The sequence below is a fragment of the Telmatherina bonti genome (assembly GCF_933228915.1).
Source record: "Telmatherina bonti genome assembly, chromosome: 10".
Taxonomy (NCBI): domain Eukaryota; kingdom Metazoa; phylum Chordata; class Actinopteri; order Atheriniformes; family Telmatherinidae; genus Telmatherina; species Telmatherina bonti.
Window position 1 is genome coordinate 26080583 of NC_136628.1, and position 22717 is coordinate 26103299.

Here is a 22717-nt window from a genome sequence, read left to right on the forward strand (position 1 = left end):
GTTAGATATGATGGTTCCACTTCTGCATATGTCATAATCAGATCTATCATTTACACAAGCCAACAAGAAAGGAAGGGGTAGTTGGATGCCAATGTTACCCATGGCCCTTTTTGGGATATGAAAATGAGACAAAAATCAGAACCACAATATTTTAACACAACATTTTTCTTATTTCCTGATTGACTTTGCACGTGAACATTACTCCTGTAAAGCAAAAGTATGTTAAATACATTGTTTACAAAACAACTTCTCCATAGCTTCAGTCAGAATTAGAAAACAATTAAGGTTATAAACTGATCATATTTAGTTGAAATACTTTCTTTTTGCAGTTTGTCTGTATGGAAGCCGTGAGCAGGCAATCCAGCAATCATTTCATTTTTAAACCTGTTATCTCTAGATCATAAAGCTAGTTTTCACGTCATATCAAGTTGCATTTTGTAGTTATCTTGCAAAATCTGCATTTTCTCAAAGTTAAAAGACTATTACTACTAACTTAGTTTCTTGAGATCATATTTTGATCAAGGTGAGCCTGAAAATGAGCAGTTATTACCCAAATGAATTGTAATTGTCAAAGTCTATTGGTAAGCTGAGGCATTATATATATATATATATATATATATATATATATATATATATATATATATATATAAATAAAATGTTCAATCATGGCTGCTCTCAGCTTCCATACTTCCATAGCTGTCCTGGATTCTGCCCATGCAGTTGCTTTAATGGGCATCAGAGGTTATATATTCTTTAAACGTGATGAGAAAAAGAAGCTTTTAACACAGATCCAACAGCACAAAATAATCATTAAAAAATTTTTTTTTTTCTTCGTGCCCAATAATGAGTCCTGACTTAACCATTGCAATAAAAACAGCTGAAAATGGCAAAGATCCTGATCACATGGAATCAGCTGGTCAAAGATGTAGTTGCAGTTGTAAATCAAATTTTTTCAGCCCATAAAAATTCTGCCTGAGAAATCCAGAAACTATTTGCAAAAATTCATTTTGCATTCTCTCTTGCTCATTCACAGCAACTGCATGGGTTGCTGCATGGAAAAGTTTGGGAACCCCTCTTGAACTGTCTTTTTTTTCGCTAAATGGATTTTTTCCTTTTAGCGTTACTCTCATGAACACTGATGGACTTGCCCAGACAACACAAGAGAAAACATAATGGTGAGTTAGCAAGGAGAAACCTAAGGGGTAAAATTACACTGAAAACTACTAACAAGAAACAGGTTACGTGAGTTTGATCATTAAATCAGGACTCTGAGAAGCAGGAAATAAAACATAATGCAAAGGTGGAAAAACCACTAAATAAAACAGGAAACCAGCACGATGAAAACCGACAGGAAAATTGACAGTTAAAGCAAAACGCCAGAGAGCATGAGGGCCATATAAATCAGGCAAAGTTGCGGCTTTTTAATTTTGTAGCAAATATTAGTGTATTACAACAGTAAACTGGAATCTAAGTGATTTTCTGACAAAATGACACAATTAGGTTTATCTTAACTTAATATCATCACTGATAAATGTTTTGATTGTTGGATTCTTTGACGGTAGAGAAGACCATAACATTGGCTTGTAGTTTTATGTGAATGTTGGTCTAAAATAATGGGTTTTGGTGATTACGTATCCCATGTGTGTGTGCGTGTGTGTGTGTGTGTGTGTACATACTTAGGATTGTGAGCACACACATGGAGTCTATGACTTGGGGTGGCCTGAATGAGTGTATGACTCCTGGCCTGATTTTGTGTCCCAGTCCAGTCCTGGCCAAAGGTTTTCTGTCAGATATTAGTAAATAATATCAGAAATGATATTAGGGGTACATTATGTGTTTATAATAGTTTCCCTAAAAATTTTTTTAAAAAATTAAAAAATTTAAAAAAAATCCAGATCCTATAATTAATTAGTTAATTTGCAATAAAGTTCCTCCAACAATATGGCCTCAGTGTGCAGATTCTCAGTTTCCTAGAGAGTTTATAACCTACAACCTTGTATTGATCCTGTTTTAGAGGCACAAAGTAATCCCTAATAAAGTTTATTTGAGTAAAGTCTGGATATGAGAATAAAAGCCTCCCTTCATTGTGTTGCTCTCACAACTTTTTATTGCAGCTGTCTTCTAATGTGGATTGATTTGTTGTACTGTGGGGTTTTTTTTCAGGTAAGTTTTTAGTTTTGTTTTCAAAAAATGAAGTTCAGCTTGGTTGCGTTAAAATCAAGTGCTACACATGACTGTATGGCTTTTTTGTTTTTTTTGTTTTTTTTTTTGTTAGGTTTTTTTTTTTTTTTTTCAAAAGCTCCTAAGTTTGATTTGCACTGGTTTTGGTGAAATACCAATTCTTCACTGTGAAGCTGACTTTGTGTTTATTTTAAGGTCCTGGTCCACCATCTGGTCGAGGTAAATTTGCAGTGACTTTGATGAGTTTTTTTTTTTTTTTTTTTACAAAAAAGTGTGGAAATAAAGCTGCTTGAGTCATCTCTACCTGTGGGTTTGGGTACGTTAAACCCAAACTAAGTGTTTAACACTACTTTTTCACATTTCAACCATTTTACTGTTGTTACATTATTATTAACTTCTTCTTTTTGACATTTCAACCATTTGCTAAGAAAACATTTATTCTGTTTATTCTTGTCCAAAACAAAATGAAAAACAGAGAAGCCTTTTTCTCTGGCCTTTCTGTTAGTGTGAAAGTTAAAGGGTTAATCAATACATGCTAATAAACTGTAATCATGAATTTCCATATCATCTAACTGCTTCCCAAATAGTTTATAGCTGATATTCGAATACCAGCTGCTCTTTTCTTTGTGCTTTCTTTCACACCTTGTCATTTTGGCACAGCTTGAGCTTAGTTAATTTGACTGCTCTGACACAACTTCCCTCCTCATGGTAACTAATTCAGCGATGGGTGATAATAGCCTTTGATGTTTCCTTTTTCTTTTTGGATCTTAGTGGGTCACAGCTTGTAAAGCCAATTTAAAGCAGACTCTGAAGTGGTCTCACAATGAAGACAGGGAATAGTGCAAAAGCTTTATAGCAGAGGGAGGTAGCAGCAGGATTTTTACGGGGATTCAGGGAACAGATATTTGACTCTCCGGGAGAGAGGCGAGTTAGGTTCATTTTTGGGTTGGTTACAGGCAAATATGCAGAAGTGAATCCAAGCATTAAATGTGCTGATTGTTTAGTCTTTCGGGCGTAAGGAGAGCATTTGAAGTAAATTCTCCACAGGTAGGTTTTTGCTGAGGTGGAAGCTTCACAGAGGAAACCTAATGACAGAAGCAGGGCACACCTCGGACAGGTCACTAGTCTGTCACCAGATTTTAAGATCTTGTTTTCGACTTTTCTTAAACTTTTTAACTTTGTGAGTTTTAGCTTCACTTGACATGTCCATGGTGCTCACATAAGCTGTAGATGGATAGCTCAACTAAAAACCCATTTGGAATTGACTTTAGAGCCTTTATGTGTTTATTATGTAAAGTAATAATGAAAGGTTGAGTAAAAATATCATGCGATCTGGTCATGCAACATGAGAACATATCCAAGGCACTAAATAGTCAACTTCAGCATTATTTTTTAGTAAACAAATATTTTTCAAATAAATGAGGTCAGTTGAATCCGGAGAGCTGCTGTGAGCTTCAGTGAAAAGTTCAGATCTAAAACATATATCATATAAAACCTAGGATATGATGGTTTGATTTTAATAAAGCAACATATTTGTCCATGTGGTAACCCAGGATGAACAGCTGCTATTTGTTTGATATGTTTTAGAATTTTGCCGTTTTGCTTTCTTTTGTTTTTCATTTTTATATTTACTTTTCATCATAAGAATTGTAGTATTTGTTTTTACTTCACCAAACTTTGTGAATCATTTGTAATTAAAACAGGTTTTAATGCATTTTTGTGCATTTTCCAACTTCCAGAAACAAACTGTTTAACAACTACAAAGATTAACAACTAAACCAACATTTAATTGTAATATTGTGTTAACCATTTGTACTTGAGTGATAACTGATATCCAAAATAATGTCTCCATTCCCCTGATTTGCAGAGGTCCATACTCTGCTCTTTAAGTCTGAAGAATTAGCATTTAAATAAACAGACTGAAGACCAGGATTGTCTGCCATGCATGCTGGCTGCTCAGAAATTTGTCTGACTCATCTTGTAACCTTGACAAACCCAAATTGATAAATGACAGAGAACTTTAAAAATAAAGTGATATCATGATTACTACTTCATTCATTCATATATTATCCCACCTGTGGTATCTACAGCAGATATTCTTTCCTTCTGTGAGCATTTTCTGACTGTTTCCACACATGACGACTGATAACATTGCATGTTTAATTTATTATCACTTGCTGTCAAAGCTAAGAGGTATATTTGATATCAATTCATTTTATGCCAGTAAATTAACCTCAGTCGTAACAAATTTTTATACATTTTTATTCATTGTCGTATGACTATTAATGAGACAGCTGCTGACAGCCACATGCTGAAAACTCTCTCTTGTTTACAATAAAACTTGTTAAACACATTTAGCACGAAGGGAAGATCACAAGGATAGCACTTAATTCATGAAACTTTGCACAAAAAAAATGATTATCAACCATGTACACAAACATGACGGTGATATGCTCTTAACATTTGCTAGGTGGTATAGCCTATGTGACATGTGATATATATGTATATATATATATATATATATATATATATATATATATATATATATATGTATGTGTATATATATATATATATATATATATATATATATATATATATATATATATATATATATATATATATATATATATATATATATATATATATATATATATATATATATATTTTACAACTCTTTTACAACTTTGTATTGTCTGATACTTTATTTACCTCAAGTACCTTCCGCAGTACTTCATACTCTCACCCATTTGAGAGCCACTGCCAACAGTAAGGCTGAATGCTTTCATTGTGGTTAAAAATGTTAAGTTGAGAAATTTATTATTAAACATTTTCTTGTCTTTTTGGTAACTTTCAAGAGGAAGGCAGGAGTCAGAACAAGTGAAGTAACGGGAAACAGGAAGAAGCCAAGGGAAGGAGAAATAAGGGAAACCAGCAGGAGCAGGTAAAGAGAGATGAGCTGAACTTTATTAAAGTTTTCTTTCTTTTTCACGACAAAAGTAATGTTCCACAACACAAAACATTAGATACTAGAGCTAACATCAGATGCAGCTTAATGTATTGTTATGTGTTAGATGTAACATTCATGTTTTAACATGCATAATAGTGTTTGTTTATTCTCATAATCTAAATGTCTTAAAAAAATATGTCCTTCAGGATAAATTTTTTCCAATTTAAGCAGGGAGAAAATGATGTGAGTAGGAGTTGGCCTCTTGTTATTCTTGCAGCGGCTATGCTTAAGGAAATTATTTTACGTGAGCAGGACTGTGGTTGGTACTTTTAGGCTTTTCGCTGACATTTGTCCTTCAGTTCTTTTTAAAAATGCCAAGGCCGCCTATTTCTGATGCAACCCTGCAGACTCCTTGCAGTACCAACACTCCATGCATTAACGGGAGAGGGGTAGTTATACCTGAAAATGTACTTATTTATTACGTTTTTCTCCATGCTGTTTACATACTCTCAATTACAGCACTGTTAAATGGCTTACAACACTGTCAGCCTCAATTTTGTTTCAACTCTGTGAAAATCTTTTAAAGCATACAAGTTCTTCCATGGAAGATGGCCAAATTTTGTACAAAACAAAGATGCCAAACTTTTACTTTTTACTTCTTGTTCTGCTAGTGAAGGAGTTGTTTACATTCCTTATGAGCAAATGTGAATTGCACAAACATCACAGACCAACCCTACATTGCAGTATAAATTTAACTGCGTGGCAAAGTTGGTTAAGTCCAAAACATTCTGTGTACGCCGATGTGGAAACTACATATTGGTTGAAAGTCTTTGGGTGTTGCAACATCAAAAGCCCTCACCCACTGGACCAAGCCTTGGCTCACGACCAAGCAGCACATGTAGGCCAAGGATTTCTTCTTTTGATCCGTGTTTACCTTGATGTTGTCTTTGGTAACCATCTCTGCAGTGCAGTATGTGAGATAAACTGCCGGGACTCCCACGTTAGCTTGTTTAACTGCAGCTAAAGTGAATTAGCGATTTGTAGTAATGATTTTTAGTCAAGATTGATGAGTTTATGTAACTTTGGTCCGATATTGGACAGGCACTAAAGTATTTGACCAAAGCAAGCAGCTAGAAAGTTTTACAGGCTCTCACGCATCAAAAACTGTTGTGTCAGTGTAAGTGAGATATACACGGTGACTGCTGTAAAGTTAGTAGCACTATTACTGCAGCTTCAGTACACAGAAAGTATTTGTTTATTAGATTTAGAGAGAATCAATAAGACAATATCACTGTCATGTCTTAATAGTATTTTGTAATAATTATGTAATCGTCGCCTCACCACTCCAGCCAGAAATCTTTCAGACTTTTTGAACTGCAAACCCTAATGCTGTTTGTAACCTTGGACATTTAGTTTCACAGATTTCTCAGTCTTTCAGGAGAAGAAGGTCTGATGTCTCAGCCTTGGCTTTGCGCCTCTTGGAAACCTTGCTTTTTCTACTCCGCTCTCCCACACATTCCCGCCCTTATCGCCACCCTCCTTTAGCTCCGAGGTGAGGGGTATATTTGGTTACATTTACAATTAATGTTTTTAAAATTGAAAATGAATCGTTTTTGTGGATTTTAGCCAATATGCCATCCTTATCAGACTAAAAACACTTCAGTTTCAGACACATCACACTTATCCAGTAATAACAAGATACTGTATAAATGTGTTGAGCAAATCTTAACAAGTTATTTTCATTGAGCAAAAATTTATCATAACAGTTAAAAAAAAAACAGCAAAATATTTAGCTGAGCTGGGTGTTTGCCAGACAGGACTTCATGCAAGCTTCAGCCAGCAAGGCTACTTTCAGGCAAGACGAAGCAGGTGATAAATGTTGCTGTCAGCATTTTTATCGAGGACGCTTTTGTCTGGCAGTCACTCGCGGCCTTCATCTTGTTTGCTCTTACTGAACAAAACTCAGGCCTTCAAGAGGATGAACTGAAAAAAGGGAATGACCCTAAAAAGATGTGTCGTACTGTAGCCCACACGGTTGTGAATCCCAACTGCATGAGCTCCCTCCAAACTTACTGAAATCCAAATCTCATTGATGTCACTGCTCCACTGGCACTGGCTGTAAAGGCAAATGCTTTCAAACTGCTATAAAAATAGCATCTCCTCAGAATCAAACACGTTCATGTTTCTTTCATCACATCTGGGATGTACTTTAGCTGGATTGGGTATGGGGGCAGTTTTTGGAAACTGTGCACTTTAGAGTTTATGTTGGTTTGATACCGCAGCAAGCCTGGTTCATCCTTCCCACTAAAGGAGCTCCAAACACTTTTCATTTGAATCATTTAATGTTAGAATTTCACAGTTGTAGTAAGTCATTATTATGTAACCGATAGACATATATATATATATATATATATATATATATATATATATATATATATATATATATATATATATATATATATATATATATATATATATGAAAACTATATCTTTTTCCATCATCCATCATCAAGGTGGCCTGTTACAGTCTGGTGTCACCTTTAGATTTACTGGTCTCAGCTTTTTGTTTGAAAAAAATAAAATTCTTATTGTTTCACTAGTACATTAAATGTAAACACAATGTAATTTAGAGAAATATAACTGTTGTCTAATAATTTCTTTGAAAGCCATGACCAGCATAAGCTGCAAGCATGATTGGTTTAGTCTGGCGTTACTTAAAATGAATGAGAAGTGGCTCAAAGAAGAGACTGATGACAAAATGGCATGTGCTGGCGACCGTACAGTGTCATATTTATTTCAATTCAATAATAGCAAGAGTTTAATTTGAATTGCATAAATAGTGTTGAAAAAAAAACTCATCTGTCATTGTTTATATCACTTCAGGCTATTTTCATATTTATATTCCTTTACAATCCCCAACATCTCTCTCTTCCCCTCTCTCTTTTGTAAATGTTTTTTTTTTAAAATCCAGGTGCTCCTTTCAATCACAGAAGACAATACAAAATGGAATTTAACTCTGAGGCGTTATCAATGTGCTGATGTTTTTCTGGTAATATATAAAATAATATCTCAACACAGGTGAAGAAAAATTAAACAAAAAAAATATAGATTTCACTAGTAAAACTTTACACAGATTGTTGGTGAAAAAAAAAATCTGACATTGTATTTAAAAAACTCCCAGAAAAATACTCACCCATTCAACCTGCAATGTGTTTGTAATGATGTGGTAAGACCACAGTGACCACAGCGGAGGACTCGATGCATCCGCCATCTAGTGTGTAACAGAGAAACTGCATAGTTTTAAAAATCATCTGGGGCTCAGCTCTTAATACTTTTTGTATTTTTCTTTTTCATTTAATACTTGCATGGAAGTATTAAATGATTTTGTCATCAGCGAAAAAACACATTTTTGATTGACACTGACACCATTTGCAAATAATTTTCCTTTTACTGGTTTATTCTTATGGATTAATTATCTAGTTTATTGGATGCATTTAAGTATGTAACAAAGCTGGATAAAACTATGTTTGAAGTTTTAAGATTGCAGGATTTTTTCCCCTTTCTTTTTCTCTGTTAAAAGAAACCATTGTTCCTTTTTTCCCATCATAAATGCTGATTCTGTGAAATAAATTCAATACCTTTAAAAGGTTGCTGGATCAAGCATTCCCTGGCTTAATATAATCTTTATTTTGGTCATTAAACCTAAATCATTTAGGCCTTCAGTATGCAGAGGTGTAACCAGGAAATTATTAGTCAGGTGGCCAAGATGGCCAACTTCCTCTTTATTTTTATATTGTATCTTTCCGCATAGGATAACACACAACTGGGATTTCTCATTTACTTGATATCACAAACTCCAATGTCCAGCAGGATCAGTGTGTGTGATGCAGGGATTTTTAGGCATCTGGGAACCCTTAAACAACAGGGTGTAGCAGTTTCCAGTATGAAAAAACAAGACTTTTACACATTTGGCTTAATATTATACAAGACATGAACTTTGTATTTTCGTATAACAAACACAAAAAGTATTTTATCTCTGAGAGGAAAGAAAAGCTTCAGCATATTGCAGAGTAAACACGGACAGGCCAATGATCAACCAATCAACATGTGTAGCTTTTCTTAGCAGCTGGAATCTAATGGCTGAAGTGTGGCTTTGATTTTTTTTATTCTATTTCTATTCTACAGTCATTTAGCAGATGCTTTCATCCAAAGCAACTTATATATGAGTGAGAACAACACAAGCACAAAATCAAACAGGACATTATAGGAAAGTGCTAGTGGACTGTCCAGTTGGACGCAGGTCCTAACATGAAGTGCGACAGGCTTTTTTTTTTTGTTTTTGTTTTGTTTTTCCCTTCCCATACCACAATATTACATTTGTTAAAATACAAAGAATTAATACCATGTTTGTTGCAAAGAGCTGGGCTAAGTTCTCCAACTCGTCTGACAAATATAGCTAAATTAAGTATGGAAGTGCTCCTTGAAGAGCTGAGTCTTCAGCTTGTTCTTAAAAGTAGACAAGGACTTTGCAGAGCGGACGGACCACCATCGTGGTACAACAGAGGAAAAGAGTCTGGCTAGTTATTTAGTCCCACGTATCGGTGGTAACACGAGGCATCTTTCACTGGTGGAACGTAGCTGTCTAGACGGAGTGTAGGTCTGGATTAAGGACAGATAATGAGCTCTGTCTAGATTTAGCTGAAGGTGGCGAGACTTCCTCCATGCAGAGATATCAGCAAGTCAAGCTGATATTCTCATGGAGACGGTTGTCTGATGGGAAGAAAAGAAAAAGATGATTGTCATTAGTGCAACAGTGGTAGGAGAAGCTGTGAGAGCTTATGACCGCATCAAGTGAGGAGGTGTATAGTAAGAAGAGAAAAGGGCCGAGCACTGACCCTTGAGGCACCCCTGTTTTCAACTCATGTGAGCTGGACACCTCACCAAGATACTCTAAAGGATCTTTCTGAGAGGTAGGACAAGGACCACGAGAGGACAGATCCAGAGATGCCAAGCTCATAATGTGGAGAGGAGAATCTGATGGTTGACTGTGTCAAAAGCAGCAGACAGATCCAGCAATATCAGGACTGAGGATTGACCAGTGGATCTGGCAAGCCAGAGGGAATAGATAACAGACAGGAGAGCAGTTTCAGTGGGATGGCCTTGTCTAAAGCCAGGCTGGTTTGGATCATAAAGATTTTCTTCATGGAGGAACTGCGAGACTTGGCTGAAGACTCCACGCTCTAGCAGTTTTGATAAGAGCGGCACCAGTGAGACCTGCCGCTAGTTTTCTACCTGGGCTGGGTCGAGTGTGGGTTTCTTCACCAGACCCGAGTTTGCTTGAAGACAGAGGGAAAGATTCCAGATTCAAGAGAGAAGTTGATAATATGGGTCACTGCAGCTTTGATTGTAGGAGAAATGCTGTGGCAGATATAAGGAAAATATTCACCTCATCACAATTTTGTTTGTAAAGCACATTATGAAATGCATTAGAGCAATCCAAGTGCTTTCAAGAGCCTAAAGGGCTTAAATAAAACAACAATTTAGATTAAACAAAACTCCAAACCATCACCCCCCAAGCAGCTTCTCTCATTTATCCACAGGACTTCCACTTAACTTCAGATATCAGAGGTCTATTCTGTAAAGGGTGTTTCAGAACTTATTCTCATCTCTGAAGTAGTTTTCTTTGCTCCCTCCAGAGGACTCTGCTGATCAGAAGAAATCTTCTACACAGGGAGGTGTGTGCTGTGTTTCACCATCAGGAAAACAGGATTAAGAGGTCAAGCTGACATTGAAAGTAGTTGTGGAACATAAATTAGTTCACACTTTCTCCATATTTGTTCACAGTTGGAGCCATTGTATATACAGATAGTGTATTTGAATAAAACATCTGTGTTAAAGCTTTCTAAATGTTGTGAATGTTATATTTTTCGGATTATTCGAATGACACCAAAGTTTTGTTTTCTTGTAAAATGAGTCTTTATAAATATTCACTGGCAGCGCAAACTGAAATTTCCTTTTCTTTTTTTTTTTTGTTTTATTACTTTTTAAAATTACTTTTTTGGAAGAGCTTCATAAGAGATTATGAGCTAATAAAGTCTTAACACCTAAACATATTAAAAAATGTCTGTGTATTTAACTTTGGTATGACAAAGTAAATTTAAATGAGAAATGGAGTAAGAGGAGATTTTGTAGTGCAGCTTGGTGTTTTATATTATTCACCAGATCAGCTTCATCTGAAAGTTGGTCACTTTGAGCAGACTTTAGGTGAATGAAATCCCTCTCACACACACTTTGACTAGTTTCCTGACCTCACAAGCCTCACTGTCTGAAAAAGGAACTTAATAAGTATGATTTGTTATCAAACGTTAAGCTAGGTTTTACACGTCACATTTAAATGAAAGAGGTTAATCTACTGTTGTCCAATATTTAGGTTTTACTCCTGCCCAATTGGACACATGGACATTTAGTCACGTGCCATGTTCTTATCAGAGTGCACTGGCTCTTACCTCCGTCTACCTCAAATGTGATGCTGATCTGCTCTCTGTTGTATTGAGACAAGCCAACACCACATCCTGGAGAGGAAAGTTTTCTTTCATTGAATGATGCACCAGCTTTTCTTCACTGTGCTTCCACAAAGCGAGAAATTATAGTCATCGTAATTGGCTTTTTTTTTTATTGTTTTTTTTTTTATCCAGGACAGAGTTACTACTGCTGACAGTACTGTACTATGTTAATAAATTACCCCCCTCAAGGTCAGTGAGTGGGGCAAAAGCTGGATAACAATAGATGCATTAGCTTTGTAAAAGTGTGATGTCACAGCAGCACGCCTTCCTCAAAATATCTGAAAAAAGAATGTGTTATGTGGAAACATGTCTATGTTTTCCTTATGTTCTTATTGTCAATGGATTGCAGTGTGTAATATAAATATGTCATCAGGACTGAAACCCTGACGGAACAATCCCATGTGGAAAGTCATAAAATGTCAGATTCATTGGTGGAAACAATGCTTTTCAGGTTCTTTTCACAACAGAACAGTGACTTCCACAGGAATAAAACTTCTGATGTCAACACTTCATGTTGTGGCAGCAGTTCCTGTGACCTTCAGTTGCTTCCCCAGCTTGACCCTCAGTTCCTGTGGCCTGCTGCTGCTAACAGGCCAAAGGGTGGATGTGTGCATGAAAAAGTATGGAGAAATTTGATGGGATAATAGGAGGGATTTGGCTTTCCAAAGGCTGCAAATAAATGTATGTGTTTGATTACATTTGGTTTACCTCTGTATTGTACCTTTGTTGCTGACACACCCGTGACCTCTTTTGTTTCTTGTGACCTATCATGACGAGTGGATAATGGGTCCTTCTGTAACACAAAAGAAGCAGTGTAACAACCAGAACTGGCTCTTCTTTTGAAAAGACATGTCCTTCTTGCCCGAGCTACTCCCTATTTCTACCCTCTAAGCTGGATAACCACCACTGAGAATTTAAGTGCCAGAAAATTCACCAGGCCCAAATTCTCTGGTGCAGGTCTTCTTAACGTCGTCATTCAGGGTACTGAACTTTAACATAATCTTCTTCTTGTACACGGCAATGCAAAACTTCCCCAAACTCCCACCCTTAGCAGAGGTAGGAAAATTTAACTAATGTAAAAGCTTCTACTCTGAGAGCAAATGTCATTTCAGTGTTTCATTTAACAATCAAAGCAGTGTTTTCAACCATGATGGGATGAGAGCGCGACATCCAGATAAAACATTTTTTGTCCCTTCAGGGTTAAGTTAATCACATAATACTACCAGAAAAATTTAGGTCAAAACATCACTTTTTCAGAGTTAGCAAAAATCAAACTTACCCTGTTGCATTAAAAATCTTTATTTAATAGCTGCAGCTTGAGTCGAACAACTTACTTAACACCGTTTGAATATTTGGAATTCTTGTTGCATAAATAAGAGGTTGACAAGACCTAAAAAAAAATGCTTGAACTATAAACTATAAAACCAGGATGTCATCAAGCATCTTTGAGTGTGTTTCACACTTCTGTAAAAGAAAATAGTTTTTTCATTATTTCTGAAGGCAAACGTTTTTCTGTTTTAGTGCACTGAATGCACATTGTTACAGAGTAGGGGTGTGAAACTGAGATTTAGGTCTTCAAGGTTTGTTTTGACAGTTGCAGCCTAAGTCAGAATAAATATTTTTCCTCTCTGTTGACAGCAGCTGTATAGATACCAGAAGGCAAGTGACTGGCATTTTTTTTTTCACAGATGAATGATGCTTCTCTTGAAATTTCTGGCTAAACATGTTTTAAAAGGTTCAGACATAATCCATCTGGACAAACCAGCTCAGGCTGGTCCTTTGCTAGTAAAGCTTTTTGTTTTGTTTTTTTTACAGGACCCCATTCATATAGAAAGTTTCACGTGATTTTAGGGGTTGTGTAAATTTTCCTATGTTTTTAGGCATATTCAAACCCCCCAAAAAGCAAAATAGTGGAGAGGAGGAGAAAGGGGGAAAAAAAAACCCCATTTGCATTGCAACAGACCTTCTTTGTTCTTCGGGCCAAGGGAAGATGTAAGTTTAAGTGACAATTGTTTCAAACAATGAAATTGAAAACCAACTCCCAAACCAGGCATCTGGGAATGTTTTATGTAAATCACTTGAATTGTCTTTTACATCAAAAGTGCTATACAAATAAACTTGTCTTGTCTTGCAGCTTGTTTCCATGCCGACTCTTTTTGGAAAATACATTTGTATTTTATCTATTGCAAAAGCAACACAGCTAGAATCCTCTGATTAGACAAGAAGGGGACAATCATCCATTTTCTTCTCCCAGACGTCCACAAGTCTTAGATTTTTACCAACATTTTATTAATAGGAGATGCTACATCATGATTTTCCTGCATGTACTTTTTTAAAATAAGCCTTCTTTTTTTAAGGTCCCCAAAATACAGGTGGATACCTCACTCAAAAAAATGATTTGTTGGGTGAACATAATTTTATTAAGGTAAGAGGTTGCACGAAATAATTTTATCTGAAGCTAGATATTTTAATTATGTTGACTGAACAAATAATTTTTAAGTGAATTCAAATAAAATTGATTATGGAACTCCTACTCAACTATTTTGAGTATATTTTAAACTAATGTCATTAGTATATTCAATTAAACCCATTTTAAATGTACTTAAATAAATTAAGTATGCTTTTTTTTTTTTAAAAAAAAAGTGCACTTTTAATTAAATTAATTAAATACTATTCTTTTTTAAAGTTGACAAGTGAAAGATTTTTAGTTATACAACCCACTGAACCACAAAATGTGTTTAGACAACCATCTTTAATATCGTTTCCATATTTAACACGTCACATCAAAGGTAATGACTTCAGAATATGTTTTTCACCATTAAAAAAAAGTCAAACCTGCAGTGCATAAATAACACTGTTAACATTAACAGATATATTAATCTGTTTGCAAAAGAAAAATGCTGCTTTGATTGTGTAAACAAGAACCATTAATAAAGAAAAATCTGGTACATTAAGTCTGCATGTACATAATACAATAGAATTAGTTGAATGCAAGGTACAAATGAGCAATATTTATTTATCTTAATTAGCTTTTAATTCTAAATATCAAAAACAAGAAAGCAGTAACCTGCTAATCACCTGCCGACTGTAAGCATAGGGATGGAATGAACAACATAAACTGACACTGTGTAGTGTCCTTATCAGTGTATGCTTCACAATAGTACAATTACTGTTGCAGTTTAAGTGGTAGGCATCCTTTATAGAAGTTACTCAACAGCTTTTTTGCACAAATATCAATGTATTCAATTGAGAACTTTACGTAGAGGAAAAAACAACTTTCAGCAACATTTAAATCCCAAACCATAAATACTGGGCAAACATCTGAAAAAAAAATTTACAGGTTACTGACTCTGAAATAACCATATTATCAAAAAGCAATGTTTCATCTCTTTGTTGAGTATAAGATTAACCTAAGTGCATATCCTGTCACTTTCTTAAAATGTTGGTCTGAAACAGGCAAGAGGCGATCCTTCATTACTGCCCTAACACATAACAACAAGCATGTGTATAAAAGTGTCTCCTTACCACTGCCTGCATGAATACAGCTATCTTCTACAAATAAAAAAAGAAATTGTGGAAGTCTTTGTGATGCTACTTTAAAATTCACAGTAACCATTTCTTTCACAACTCACAACACTGAACAACAATTGTGGCTGAAGAATCTTTACAGTCCAGCACTGATTTTGTTCTTTATTCCAAGGACTTTGGGGGTAAGCTTTTCCCCATCCATTTCCATGAGTACCTTTTGAATGAATTCATAGTAGTGTCTCAGTTCCTTGGGGTAGGCCAGGTTCAATGCATAGATCACTCCAAGCATCATTGCACAAGCTTGGGCTGCAGATACAATGTTGTCCAGGATGATTGCTCCATCAACACAAATTCCAATGTCATCATGGTGTCCAGGATCTCCACCGTCCTTGCTGATGACGTAAATGCCCATAGACCACTTCTGCATGTCTGTCTGGATGGCATTTCCTTCGATGTCCTGCATATTTTAAGTAAAAAGGAAAAAATGGAAAGATTAGAATTCTTTGCCACAAAAACAATATTTTAACCAGACATTTTACATCTGCACAACAGTCATTTTCAGATTTCAATCAGGGCACTGTCCATTTGTGCATCCAGTGTTTCATGGGCACTGTGTGTTCCAAGGTGTGCTTTTATATAAGCAACAAAAACAAAGTATTTTACTCTGACATGAACAGGTAAAGCAGCATAAGACTCATCACTACATGTAAAAGATTTGAGAATTATGTACTGTAACACTATTTGCCATAAACTTGCTTGTATGAATCAATGCATGACAGTCAGGTTGGCTCAAACTGATTAAGTGCCTTGAGATGACACTGTCATGAACTGGTGCTATACAAATAAAGTTGAGTTGAAATTGAATTAACACCAACTTATTCTTTTAACCCTGAAAGACCCCAGCTTGTAACAATACATCACTTTAAGCCATCCTTAAAAATGACTTGCCAATGTTATTTTTTTTAAACTCTAAACCACATTTACATAATAATTGGGTCTTATCGTTTGTCCTCACACCACTGAAAGACAAAAGATGTTTTTATGGCTCGATAATTTGCTCACGACTTTACACTACCTGTAAACTTTTCATCAGAATAATCTATTTTTATATTGTTTGACTAGATTGGTCCTGACTCAAGTAGATAAAATCTTAAAAACCGTATTTTTGTGAGATTATGAAATGAAAATGAAAAATACTTTATTAATTCCCAAAGGGAAATTCAATACATTATGTTTGGAACATATAAATCAAACTAGATTTAGAGCTCATTATATCTGATGTTGCAATACTGCAACAGTGGGTTATGGCCAATTTACACCAAGCGTGTGTGCAACGCATTTTGTCTCCGCCGCAGTTTTGCTCCAGCCTCTGTGGCGTGTCGATATACAGATTACAGAGTCACTCAGATGCGGAGTGGCTGTAACTGCAGTATGGATAACAGTCAGAGTTCAGGAAGTAGCATGAATTAAGCATCAACATTTACTACAGCATCGAGTGTGGATGAAGATGCTTAAGTAAAAAGAAAAATATGTCCGTCTGCCTGTGGGAGGATCGTTTTCTGGTCGTTTGGCGAAGGTAGAAGGGTTAGAAGAGGTAGGAGAGGGAGCTGGTTTCCCCCTAAACCAGAGGAGAGATTTTATATTTAAATATACCGCATGTTTTACACTGGTCCCGTGTCCGATTTCCTGTCTGGCTCTGTTTGAACTAGTGGGATTGACGCGGTCTGAAAGCAGTCTGTCAAAAACAGATCTGCTGTGTATCTTAAGCAGAGAGCGGCAACATGTTGCATCTGTGACGGACACGTGCCATTGCATGCCCGGTGTAAATCACACCATTGACTAAAATGGGCGCGATCAGCTCCAGTGGCCGTGGTTTAAACAGAACGTGTTGCTGACAGACCTGGTGGAATCTGGCCTTTAGAGGGGTACATGAAACAGCTTAAGACTCTGCACCTTACTTTTGTTCATTCATGGAGAACAAAAATGGCCATAGAAATATAATAAATGTCATTATTTAATGAAACAGATTTAAATTATGTAAAAAAGAAAAAAAAGTAATAAATTAAAGTTTAAACTATATTCATCAGACAGAAAAGTACTGTTTCTGGTATTTATGGCGATGGGCATTCCCAAGCCATGACGTTCTGCCAAGGAATTTTGAAATGAAAGAAAATGAACAGAAATAAAAGAAGTAAAACACATTTTTTAAAGCATCCTAAAACCACAACTAGCAGGCAAAAAGTGTTTGACTGCTTATTTCTATTTGTGCATTTTACAGATTTTAACACAACAGACACTTCTGTTGTACACTGAAGAGACCCAGTGGGGAGCCAAAACTAAAGGGCAAACAACTTCAGAATCTGAAAAACAGGTTACATTCAGAACATTAAACTTACCATATACTCATGAATCAGATGTCCATCATCCTCACCAAGGTAGATGCAAAGTGCTCTAAGAACTGCTGCCCTTTTTGAATGAACATCATTTGATGCCTGTGTGAAGAGATGCACTGATTACAAACATTTCCAGTCATTAAAATAATTACAAAAATGTTTTTATTTACCAATCCAGTTATCTTAATATCCTTATCCCTTTGATAACAAAATAATGGTGGTGTGGCTATATGTGACTTGAATGAATGTAAAGACAGAAAGAGCTGTACTAAGCAAACGCTTGGTGAAGCGCCATCTGAGTCACATTTTTACGTGTCGCGTACACCTTTGTTATTATGTGGCTTCCAGAGATTGTGAAATGTGACAGAGGGAACCTGACCAAGCATTAATTTATGATGAGTTTAGAGAACATGTTGGCTAAGCATCAAAAATATTGCTCAGTGCAGGTGGTGTACATGAACTGTCCCACCAGAGAAAGGGCTGGCTGTGCTAATCTACCAAAGCATGTCAACATGTCAAGTATTTCTTTGGAAATGTGTTTTATTTTAACAATCTAGCCTATACTAGAACTGAACATCTTAAAGTACACATTTTGACAACAATGACTGAACAGCTACCTCTTGTAAGATCTGCAGATGTTTGGCTAGTTTCTGACCAGTGACACCTCCCTTCTTCTGGAAAATGGATGTCAGATGAGGCTGAAGACTGTCCAACCGTGCCATGAAGGTCGTCTCAAGTGGATGTGTTGTAATTCGCTGAAATTCAGCATTTATCTGTTGCATAAAAAAGTGGCAGAAGAAAAAGAACACAGCTCAGTTATTTACAAAATAACATAACAGATAGAGGAATTGCACAATGAAGAGAGTCCCACTGGATGGAAGCAAATATGCATTTTACCTCATGAATATGGAAAAGTGCAGGCCACCTCATTTTCATCTCTCCAGCACCTGGACTTCCATGCACCACCTCTTTTCTTCGGTAGGAGAACGTTTTAGACATCTTCTCTCTGACAACTGATTCCCGGTTTCTTTGTCTGACATCAGTCAAAAGTTCAACTCGCAAGTTTTCCAGACTGTCATCTGTTTGACCAGTGGGGTGTGAAGGACAATAGTTGACCTCTGCCTTTTTAGCTTTCTTTACATTTTTGGCTGGGAAGCATTCATCTCTTGATTTATTTTTCAATGCATTAACAGTCACTTCAGGACATCCAATGTTTCGCATCTTTGTCCGGTAATTGGCCATCTTGTATTTCAGGCTAATCATCCAGCTGTAGTATCCAGTGGCAGACTGATCTTGCAAACAAGGAAATTTTTTGATGAGCGCCTCTGCTACATCATCTATCTGCTGATTTTGTGGATATGCTGTATACTGGAAAATTTCTTCAGCCAGTTTTTCAAGGATGTCAGACTTCAGCCCTGGTGAAATCTTAAGACTTGTGCTAGTTTCTCTGAATATCCCATTTCCTTGTTGAAGCTGAACCTCCACATTGTATGGAAAGCGAGGAATGGTGAAGTCACGTGGCCATGCACATGTTCTCAGCTCACTGTCTGAATGAGACAGAATGATGGTGGTGTCAGAGTCAGATGAAGACAATGAGGACACACTCTGAGGTGTGTGAATGCTTGTGGGGCTTGCAGAGGATCCAGCAGGGGTTGCAGAGTTTGGCCTTGAAATGGGATTCATATCCAAAGAATTTTGTACATACACAAGCTTAATTGTTCCTCTGTCCTGAATGTCTTGCACTGATGTAATGTTCATGAACTCATTGTTGAAATCAGGATCCATGAATTGAATGCGAAAGTCTTTTTCAATTCCAAATGTATCACAAATTGTTTTGTGCAAGTCCATTAAAGTCTTTGGCTTTCCTGAGTGGAGATCAAGTCTTCTGTAGTCATCCTCTTCTACGATGACTCTCAGCTTTATGGGCTCTGCCATTCTTCAATCTATACATGAAAAATAAAAATAAACCAATGAGTAAACCGAAGAACATATAAGAACAACATGATATAGTGTGATATGACCTTGTATATGTATGAATCTTTTAAGTGTCACCATTCGGCGGCCTCCAATCCTGTAATCTGCCAAGGGGTACGGGTCCATGAGGGCATCAAATTGAATGAGGGAGACTTGAGAGGTTGGGCACAACTCAAATGACCTAAAATGTTCCATATACCAAGCACTGCACTCTTTGACAATGAAACTCAAATTTCCCTCCAAAGCAACCATCTGGACAACTTCTGCAAAGTCTGGCAAGCCACCAGTAGAGCCACAAACAACAATCATGCCCTCTCTGTATGTCACTCCATTGACAGATGCAGTCTTAGTGAGTTGAATGTGTGCAATATCAGGGTGTTTTTGTTTCAAAACTTTCTGTACATCCTGATGCAAAATGTCAACAGAGACTGTTGAAACAGCTGAGACAGTCAAGTTGCATTTTTGGGTTGTGTTTGACTCCAAGTAATATGCCATCATGAATTGATGTTTTACTGTCAGTGATAAGAGTATGTTCTTGAAGCAGCGTGTGTGACGAACAACCTGTTTAAAAAAGCTATGCTTTGCTTCAAACCTAATTGTCCACAGACAAACAAGTGGACCAAAAAACCGAATCATCTGTGGATAATGTTCGAGGAAATGATGTTTTGGTAAAAGTTTTATACCTGGAAACACATCTTGTAGTCTGCATCTGTGATCACAGATTCTTTCCTCAAGGAAAGCAAGTGATTGCTCAGTATGTACTGGTGCAACAACTAAATCTACAATATCTTTCAGGTCCAAAATGACCTGCCAGGCGGGCTCATTTGAGGGAACCAAGTGTCCTACCAAAAATGGGAGAAAACGCAACAGACTCCAATTTTCGTGAGCGTTTCCTCCAATAGTCTTGTTCTGCATGGAGGCCTTTGGAATGCAATGTGGTCGGTTTGTCCTGTCTATCCCTTTGAAAGGAAAATTCAAAATGGACTCATTGAGACTGTCCAGTGTGAAATATTTTTTGGACATTAAATGATTCAGACAATGTGACAACTCAACTGGTATTATACCCTCAAAGATGTCATGTGCAACATCTGGGGGATAGCCAGTGCAAATGTTGAAATGAGAAAGATTTGCAGAGAGAACACATGGCCTTTTAACACCATAACAGGGTTTCACGTTGCTCAGTGCTGTGCGAACATGTGTTTCATGTGTCTCCTTCCTTCTGAGAGTAAACGCATTTGAACTCACTTCCTTCTGCTGAATTTCAGACTTCTGGGCCAAACAGAAACGGCAAATGTATTCACCAACAAAATTCTCTGTAAACCCAGCAATTCCATGTGCTCCCAAGTTATCTGCTATTACACACTGTATTGTGCCCTTCACAAGATTGCCAAGCTGTGCAATAAAAATACCGTGACTCTCTAAAGTTACAAGATCCTTCAGCAAGGGCTCTAGGACCTTTTCATAACCATAACTCCTTACATCTTCAGATCTGCACAGTAAAGCTAAATGAATGGATGTCAATGAGGAATGGGAACCAGGCGGTAAATTGCTGAGAGTCCAATAAACAGCACAGATTTTATGTTTTTTGCGAGATGTGCCAAGTGGATTGCAAACTTCAAAATCATCCACATACAAATTAAGTAACACTCTCAACTGGCCTCCGGATAAAAAGCTGTTTTCTTTAAAGAACAAACCATCTCGGTAGGACCTGTAGATCACCTCTGTTCCTTTGTCCTCTGGTGTGAAATTACTGCCTAACACTGCATTAAGAATGTTACAGTCTGTGAAAAGTTGGTGCAGAACTTTTAATACTGGAACATATTGCAGTGTTCGTTTACCTTTATCATCCAATATATATTCTATGGGTTCTATAACTTTGAAATGATCCTTGTAGTATTTTTTGCGCCTAAATGATGTTGCCAAGGGACAGCCTTTACCAATTGACTTGCATATGGGATTAGACACACAGAGAGTGGATGAGAGTTCTTTAATGAAAGTTTGATCAACTTGAAGGCTGTAACTACTGAGCGTGTCTTGTATCACATCTGCTGTACTAGACAGAGATGCTGTACTTAACAAGTACTGAAATTCTTCCAGCAACTCATCAATTGCTGCACTGGGAACATGAAAAATATTTTCTAGTTTTAATAATAATGCTGCAAGCTTTTGTTCAATTACATTGGTCTGATCCTTTGTGGCATTCAAATCAACATCACACTGGCTGTTGTCACAGCAATCGTCATTGTCTGAACCACCAGTTTCAGTCACAGAAAGTCCATGGACTATACCGTCCTTAAAATCTACAAAGGAATGCACACTGTGCTTTCGACTTTTGTGAGACTTGAATGTACTATATATGTTGGTTTTGTATTCACAGCCTTTAAAAACACAATTGACTGTCTCGTTGTTTTTTAGATGATGGTTTATATGTACAAAATAATCATGCTCAGTTCCTAATTCACTAAAGCCACATAGTTGGCAGGAAAATGTAAATTTATCAGAGTGCTTTAAGGCATTGTTATGACTTCTTGACAGGTGTGTCAAAAGTGAATTCCAAGTCTTAAAGATGCAGGGACAATCTAGATGTATACACTTAATATGATGGCCACGTCCAAAATGACTGTCTTTTTCTGTAATGTTTAAGAAGCTCTGAGCGTCTAGACAATTCAACACCACAGTCTTTACACTGCCACATAAACTAGACAAACACATAAAAGTAGGGATGAAAAGAAGACAGAGAATCAAACATTACCTTAAGTGTTTTACAGTCACTGCATCACCAAGAGCCTTACATCTTGAGAAAAAAAAAAAACTTTGTAAGTTAGTAACTTTTACCTTGAAAATACTTAATGTGAAGGTACATTAAAATAAATTTCCCCTAAAGCGAGTAAAACTGTTTAACATACTAAAATGGTGTTGCTGCCCCATAGGACAATGGTAATCATACGTTACAGGCGCCGAAAACACATTATTGGCAACCTACTTTTGATTTTATGAACACTTTTAAAAATGAAAAGCATTCTTAGTTTAACCCATCTTTTGCTAATGATCACGGTGAGATTGAGAGACATGCTACAACATAAATTTGATTACATTTCCTTGGCACAATTCACAGTTTTGTAGATGAAATT